The following is a 9,998-nucleotide window of genomic DNA, read 5'->3' as shown; positions in this document are numbered from 1 at the left end:
ATTAATTCACGAAGACCTTCAAAGTCATTGATTTTACTCGCTGAGCACCATTTGTCAAAGAGAGACTCCTTCTCTCTAGCGAATTCAACAAAAGTTTTTATAGAGGATTTGGAGTGCTTTCTAAACTTTTGTCTATAAGCCTCTGGCACAAGCTCATACCCACGGAGCACAGTAGCCTTAACTATGTCGTAATTAAGACTATCAGCGAGAGAAAGAGTACCCAATACCTCCTGCGCTTTACCGGACAATTTACATTGGAGTAGAAGCGGCCACACGTCCCTAGGCCAATTCAAAGCCACTGCTATGCGTTCGAATGCACAAAAGTAAGAGTCAACCTCAGACTCACGGAATTGTGGAACTAAAGCAATATGCCGGCTAATGTCAAAGGTAGAGGCAGATCCTGGGGTGGAAAACACACTATTGGAAATGGCAGGGACAGCGGCCAGCCTCGCCATCTCCGCCTCTAATTCCAATTTGCGCATTTCGAAGTCCATCTGCCTTATCTTAAGGTCCTTTTCTGCTTCCAACTCCAGTCGGCGCATCTCCAACTTGAGATGTAGCTCATCCTTTCGGATTTGTGCTCGCTCTTCTGCCTCCATCTGCAAATGTATAGCCGTAGGCACAGGAGAAAGAGGGTCAAATCGAGGCAAGGTGTCCGGGGATTTATACTCGACCTCATCGTCGGGCCTAGTCGGGGTACCCAGAGCATCCACCACCTCTCCAACCGTAGGCCGAGGCAAAACCAACACCTGCTTTTCCATCAGTGCCGCTAATACCAATGCCTTTACCTCCGCCTTAGCAAAACCACCTAGGCACGGAGATATCGAAATGGTCTGCCCAAAGTCTCTAAATCCACTCTCCTACAATTCTCAAAACCCTCCCACGTTGGGTTATCCAGAAAAAACTTCAGGTTAAAGTTGGCCATATTCTAAATCCAGCACCTAACTACTACACAGCACTAAACACTACACCAAACACAACAACCACCCAATCCACCTTTACTACCCTAGTGTGCAGGCACAAGCTGGATCAAAAATATCCCGGATGAGCCCCCATCTTACGTTCTCCCCTCGGGTGTAGCTCGTCTGAGGAGGAGACGTAAATGCCTGGGCCTAAACACACCAGGTAATACAGATGAAAAGGGAAGAAATGTGGGGTGCAATGAGCGATAAATAAATCAGACCACAACCAGAACTCAATTTTAACCCTCAGGGGATGTTTAGTGAATTAGTTAAATAAACAATATAACACACCCATAAATAATTAATAAGAAACAAAACAACCACAACAAGGGAAGGTAAGAGAAGGAAATGTTTGGGATCGGGGTCCAAGTAATGAAAATAAACAAAAGGTCCCTCCTCTTCTACACACCTAATCCTTCCTAACACATTCTAAACCCTAACCCACTGTCCTACCTGGTTCCAAGAAAAATACAAGGGTGACACCCGCCCGGCTAACCTAGTGTATAAAACAATGGGTTATCTACGTGAGAATGTACACCCATGGGCAGATCTACCTTTTCCCTTCTCCAGGACCTAGGTAGGGTGGAGCGCCTCAGGAGGACAGGCTGAAACACAAGGAAATTAACACAAATAATCAAACAAAAAACAAGTGTCCTCTCTCTCTCTCTCCCTCCTCTCTTCTCTTCTCACACGGCAAACAGATATCCTCTCTGTAATCAGCTACAGCCACGCCCACCATCGTTAGCCGCAACTCGGTACACCTGTAATGCCCAAGACAAACACACTAGCAGGGGAAAAAATGGGGAACAAGAAAAACGTAACACGTAACAACTGTACTGTACTATACTTCACTGTACTGTACTATACTACCCTGTACTATACTGTACTATACTATACTGCACTGTACTGCACTGCACTGTACTGCACTGTACTATACTGTACTATACTGTACTGTAGTATACTGTACAATACTATACTGTACTATACTATACCTTACTGTACTATACTGCACTGTACTGCACTGTACTGTACTGCACTGCACTGTACTGTACTATGCTGTACTGTACTATACTGTACTGTAGTGTAGTATACTGTACAATACTATACTGTACTATACTATACTACACTGTACTATACTGTACTATACTATACTGCACTGTACTATGCTGTACTGTACTATACTGTACTGTACTATACTGTACTATACTAAACTGTACTGTACTGGTCTATACTATACTGTACCAAACTGTACTATACTGTACTATACTATACTGTACTATACTATAATATACTAAACTGTACTATACTGTACTGTACTATACTGTACCAAACTGTACTATACTGTACTATACTGTACTATGCTGTACTATACTATACTGTACTATACTAAACTGTACTGTACTATACTATACTATACTATACTATACTATACTAAACTGTACTGTACTGGTCTATACTATACTGTACCAAACTGTACTATACTATACTATACTGTACTATACTATACAATAAAACTATACTATACTATACTGTACAACCATAAACAATATATCAGAGTTCTTTATCTATAACACCAACCACAGTGATTAAGTCAATAAATATCTGAATCCTTTACTTTAAGTTTGATACTTGTACATGATGCCCGCTGGGTACAGACGTCTGTTCTTCTATATGATGCCCGCTGGGTACAGACGTCTGTTCTTCTATATGATGCCCGCTGGGTACAGACATCTGTTCTTCTATATGATGCCCGCTGGGTACAGACATCTGTTCTTCTATATGATGCCCGCTGGGTACAGACGTCTGTTCTTCTATATGATGCCCGCTGGGTACAGACGTCTGTTCTTCTATATGATGCCCGCTGGGTACAGACGTCTGTTCTTCTATATGATGCCCGCTGGGTACAGACGTCTGTTCTTCTATATGATGCCCGCTGGGTACAGACGTCTGTTCTTCTATATGATGCCGCTGGGTACAGACGACAGTTCTTCTATATGATGCCCGCTGGGTACAGACGTCAGTTCTTCTATATGATGCCCGCTGGGTACAGACGTCTGTTCTTCTATATGATGCCCGCTGGGTACAGACGTCTGTTCTTCTATATGATGCCCGCTGGGTACAGACGTCTGTTCTTCTATATGATGCCCGCTGGGTACAGACGTCTGTTCTTCTATATGATGCCCGCTGGGTACAGACGTCAGTTCTTCTATATGATGCCCGCTGGGTACAGACGTCAGTTCTTCTATATGATGCCCGCTGGGTACAGACGTCTGTTCTTCTATATGATGCCCGCTGGGTACAGACGTCAGTTCTTCTATATGATGCCCGCTGGGTACAGACGTCAGTTCTTCTATATGATGCCCGCTGGGTACAGACGTCAGTTCTTCTATATGATGCCCGCTGGGTACAGACGTCAGTTCTTCTATATGATGCCCGCTGGGTACAGACGTCAGTTCTTCTATATGATGCCCGCTGGGTACAGACGTCAGTTCTTCTATATGATGCCCGCTGGGTACAGACGTCAGTTCTTCTATATGATGCCCGCTGGGTACAGACGTCAGTTCTTCTATATGATGCCCGCTGGGTACAGACGTCTGTTCTTCTATATGATGCCCGCTGGGTACAGACGTCAGTTCTTCTATATGATGCCCGCTGGGTACAGACGTCTGTTCTTCTATATGATGCCCGCTGGGTACAGACGTCTGTTCTTCTATATGATGCCCGCTGGGTACAGATGTCAGTTCAACATCTAGTTTTTTCTTACATTTCATTGAGTTGTCAACTATTCGATGTGAAATCAACAAAAAAACCTTTAACCATGTCATTGGATTTAGGTTAAAACTTGGGTGAAGAAAAATTAGTTTTCCACGTTGGATTCAATGTCATCACATTGATTTTCTTTGTTGAAATTACATGGAAACGACATTTATTCAACCAGTTTGTGCCTAGTGGGTGGATGTTTGTACCCAAAGTCTACCCCCCCAAAAAACACAACGATTACATCCCGCAGTCCCCAATACTTTGACCCCTGAAGCCCCTTGCAGGACTGGATGTGTTGCCATCCAGCTGTTGTCTAGATACAAGCCTGGTTGCTGTTTTGGCCAGACACAACACTCACTGTGTGAAATGTAAACTGACTGTCCCCTAACAGCAGTCTGGACAGGGACAAACCATACGGCCGTTAAGACGAGATCAACAGCAAACAACACATATCACAAAGAGGAAGCCGTTGTAACCATGGTGCCGGGACAGGAACTAATGTAACAGGCAGGCAGGCAAGACAAGACAGGACAAGACAGACAGACAGACAGACAGACAGACAGACAGACAGACAGACAGACAGACAGACAGACAGACAAGACAGACAAGACAAGACAAGACAAGACAAGACAAGACAAGACAAGGCAGGCAGGCAGACAAGACAGACAGACAGACAGACAGACAGACAGACAGACAGACAGACAGACAGACAGACAGACAGACAGGAGGGTTCACCTCAGATTAAGGCTTTTTGTCCCCCAACTGGCACCCTATTCCCTACATGAGTACACTACTTTTAACCAGGGCCTATAGGGATCTGGTGAAAAGTAGTGCACTACGTATGGAATAGGACGCCATTTGAGCTGCTGTCTAAGTCCTCCAAGCAGCCCGTCCTCTGGATCTATTTTGGACTTGCCACATTCCTTTAGCCCCCAGATATTCTCACCTATCTATAAGACATTTACAGCCATCTTTGATGCTGGGCTTTGTAAGAGAGAACAGAAGTGAAACGATGGCTGCAGGCAGACATTTCACAAGAGGTTCTGATGTCAGCTGAGAACGAGACACGTAAACATGTATCTTTATGACAAAAGGTAACAAAAAGTAGCACCTGAGATCTGAGAGACAGAAGAGCTGGGAAAAACACACCCGGGAAAGGTCCATCATAGTGTGGTATGTAGTCAGGCTTTTGTACTGTTTGTCTCCATAACACCATATGGCTACGGGGACATTAACACCATGTGGGGACATTAACACCATGTGGGGACATTAACACCATGTGGGGACATTAACACCATGTGGATATTGGGGACATTAACACCATGTGGGGACATTAACACCATGTGGGGACATTAACACCATGTGGATATGGGGACATAAACACCATGTGGATATTGGGGACATTAACACCATGTGGATATTGGGGACATTAACACCATGTGGATATGGGGACATTAACACCATGTGGATATGGGGACATTAACACCATGTGGATATTGGGGACATTAACACCATGTGGATATTGGGGACATTAACACCATGTGGATATGGAGACATTAACACCATGTGGATATGGGGTACATTAACACCATGTGGATATTGGGGACATTAACACCATGTGGATATGGAGACATTAACACCATGTGGATATGGAGACATTAACACCATGTGGATATGGGGGACATTAACACCATGTGGATATGGGGGACATTAACACCATGTGGATATGGGGACATTAACACCATGTGGATATGGGGGACATTAACACAATGTGGATATGGGGACATTAACACCATGTGGAGACATTAACACCATGTGGATATGGGGACATTAACACCATGTGGAGACATTAACACCATGTGGATATGGGGACAGTAACACCATGTGGATATGGGGACATTAACACCATGTGGAGACATTAACACCATGTGGATATGGAGACATTAACACCATGTGGATATGGGGGACATTAACACCATGTGGATATGGGGACATTAACACCATGTGGATATGGGGGACATTAACACCATGTGGATATGGGGACATTAACACCATGTGGATATGGGGGACATTAACACCATGTGGATATGGGGACATTAACACCATGTGGATATGGGGACATTAACACCATGTGGGGACATTAACACCATGTGGATATGGAGACATTAACACCATGTGGAGACATTAACACCATGTGGATATGGGGGACATTAACACCATGTGGATATGGGGACATTAACACCATGTGGATATGGGGACATTAACACCATGTGGATATGGGGACATTAACACCATGTGGATATGGGGGACATTAACACCATGTGGATATGGGGACATTAACACCATGTGGATATGGGGACATTAACACCATGTGGGGACATTAACACCATGTGGATATGGGGACATTAACACCATGTGGATATGGGGACATTAACACCATGTGGATATGGGGACATTAACACCATGTGGATATGGGGACATTAACACCATGTGGATATGGGGACATTAACACCATGTGGATATGGGGACATTAACACCATGTGGATATGGGGACATTAACACCATGTGGATATGGGGGACATTAACACCATGTGGATATGGGGACATTAACACCATGTGGATATGGGGACATTAACACCATGTGGATATGGGGACATTAACACCATGTGGATATGGGGACATTAACACCATGTGGAGACATTAACACCATGTGGATATGGGGGACATTAACACCATGTGGATATGGGGACATTAACACCATGTGGATATGGGGGACATTAACACCATGTGGATATGGGGACATTAACACCATGTGGATATGGGGGACATTAACACCATGTGGATATGGGGACATTAACACCATGTGGATATGGGGGACATTAACACCATGTGGATATGGGGACATTAACACCATGTGGATATGGGGACATTAACACCATGTGGATATGGGGACATTAACACCATGTGGGGACATTAACACCATGTGGATATGGGGACATTAACACCATGTGGATATGGGGACATTAACACCATGTGGATATGGGGACATTAACACCATGTGGATATGGGGACATTAACACCATGTGGGGACATTAACACCATGTGGATATGGGGACATTAACACCATGTGGATATGGGGGACATTAACACCATGTGGATATTGGGGACATTAACACCATGTGGATATTGGGTACATTAACACCATGTGGATATGGGGACATTAACACCATGTGGATATGGGGACATTAACACCATGTGGATATTGGGGACATTAACACCATGTGGATATGGAGACATTAACACCATGTGGATATGGGGGACATTAACACCATGTGGATATTGGGGACATTAACACCATGTGGATATGGAGACATTAACACCATGTGGATATGGGGGACATTAACACCATGTGGATATGGGGGACATTAACACCATGTGGATATGGGGGACATTAACACCATGTGGATATGGGGGACATTAACACCATGTGGATATGGGGACATTAACACCATGTGGATATGGGGACATTAACACCATGTGGATATGGGGACATTAACACCATGTGGATATGGGGACATTAACACCATGTGGATATGGGGACATTAACACCATGTGGATATGGGGGACATTAACACCATGTGGATATGGGGACATTAACACCATGTGGATATGGGGACATTAACACCATGTGGATATGGGGACATTAACACCATGTGGATATGGGGACATTAACACCATGTGGATATGGGGGACATTAACACCATGTGGATATGGGGACATTAACACCATGTGGATATGGGGGACATTAACACCATGTGGATATGGGGGACATTAACACCATGTGGATATGGGGACATTAACACCATGTGGATATGGGGGACATTAACACCATGTGGATATGGGGACATTAACACCATGTGGATATGGGGACATTAACACCATGTGGGGACATTAACACCATGTGGATATGGGGACATTAACACCATGTGGATATGGGGACATTAACACCATGTGGATATGGGGACATTAACACCATGTGGATATGGGGGACATTAACACCATGTGGATATGGGGACATTAACACCATGTGGATATGGGGACATTAACACCATGTGGATATGGGGACATTAACACCATGTGGATATGGGGACATTAACACCATGTGGGGACATTAACACCATGTGGATATGGAGACATTAACACCATGTGGATATGGGGACATTAACACCATGTGGATATGGGGGACATTAACACCATGTGGATATTGGGGGACATTAACACCATGTGGATATGGGGACATTAACACCATGTGGATATGGGGACATTAACACCATGTGGATATGGAGACATTAACACCATGTGGATATGGGGACATTAACACCATGTGGATATGGGGACATTAACACCATGTGGATATTGGGGGACAGTAACACCATGTGGATATGGGGGACATTAACACCATGTGGATATGGGGACATTAACACCATGTGGAGACATTAACACCATGTGGATATGGGGGACATTAACACCATGTGGATATGGGGACATTAACACCATGTGGAATGGGACATTAACACCATGTGGATATGGGGGACATTAACACCATGTGGATATGGGGACATTAACACCATGTGGAGACATTAACACCATGTGGATATGGGGGACATTAACACCATGTGGATATGGGGACATTAACACCATGTGGAGACATTAACACCATGTGGATATGGGGGACATTAACACCATGTGGATATGGGGGACATTAACACCATGTGGATATAGGGACATTAACACCATGTGGATATGGGGACATTAACACCATGTGGATATAGGGACATTAACACCATGGGGACATTAACACCATGTGGAGACATTAACACCATGTGGAGACATTAACACCATGTGGATATGGGGACATTAACACCATGTGGATATGGGGACATTAACACCATGGGGACATTAACACCATGTGGAGACATTAACACCATGTGGATATGGGGACATTAACACCATGTGGATATGGGGACATTAACACCATGTGGGGACATTAACACCATGTGGATATGGGGACATTAACACCATGTGGATATAGGGACATTAACACCATGGGGACATTAACACCATGTGGAGACATTAACACCATGTGGATATGGGGGACATTAACACCATGTGGATATGGGGACATTAACACCATGTGGAGACATTAACACCATGTGGATATGGGGACATTAACACCATGTGGATATGGGGACATTAACACCATGTGGATATGGGGACATTAACACCATGTGGATATGGGGACATTAACACCATGTGGAGACATTAACACCATGTGGATATTGGGACATTAACACCATGTGGGGACATTAACACCATGTGGATATGGGGACATTAACACCATATGGGGACATTAACACCATGTGGAGACATTAACACCATGTGGAGACATTAACACCATGTGGAGACATTAACACCATGTGGATATGGGGGACATTAACACCATGTGGAGACATTAACACCATGTGGATATTGGGACATTAACACCATGTGGGGACATTAACACCATGTGGATATGGGGACATTAACACCATGTGGATGTGGGGACATTAACACCATGTGGATATGGGGACATTAACACCATGTGGGGACATTAACACCATGTGGATATGGGGACATAAACACCATGTGGATATGGGGACATTAACACCATGTGGATATGGGGACATTAACACCATATGGGGACATTAACACCATGTGGATATGGGGACATTAACACCATGTGGAGACATTAACACCATGTGGATATGGGGACATTAACACCATGTGGAGACATTAACACCATGTGGATATTGGGACATTAACACCATGTGGGGACATTAACACCATGTGGATATTGGGGACATTAACACCATGTGGGGACATTAACACCATGAGTAACAGTAGTACCTGATTGCTCCACTCTTCTGTAAGGTTTGTGTTTAGTGTTTGACTCATGGCTTTATATTTGATCCCAGCGCTGCAGTAACAGGTGCACAGTCTGTGCTGCTGCCGGTGTATAGATGCTGAGCAATGCTTTCTCCTTGTCTCTTCTATAGAAATAAGTCCATAACTATATTGTCTGTAAAATGCTGTAGTCGTCAGAGTCGCCTCCTTTCCTCCGTGTTCTGGAGGTGTGGATGACTGCTGCTGAGTTGCAATGCTGCTGGGGAGTTACGGTCGACTGGCTAGCTGGCTATGTGGCTAGCTGGCTATGTGGCTAGCTGGCTATGTGGCTTT

The sequence above is a fragment of the Salmo salar genome, chromosome ssa19 (assembly GCF_905237065.1).
Source record: "Salmo salar chromosome ssa19, Ssal_v3.1, whole genome shotgun sequence".
NCBI classification, from domain to species: Eukaryota; Metazoa; Chordata; class Actinopteri; order Salmoniformes; family Salmonidae; genus Salmo; species Salmo salar.
This window is presented reverse-complemented; position numbering follows the sequence as displayed.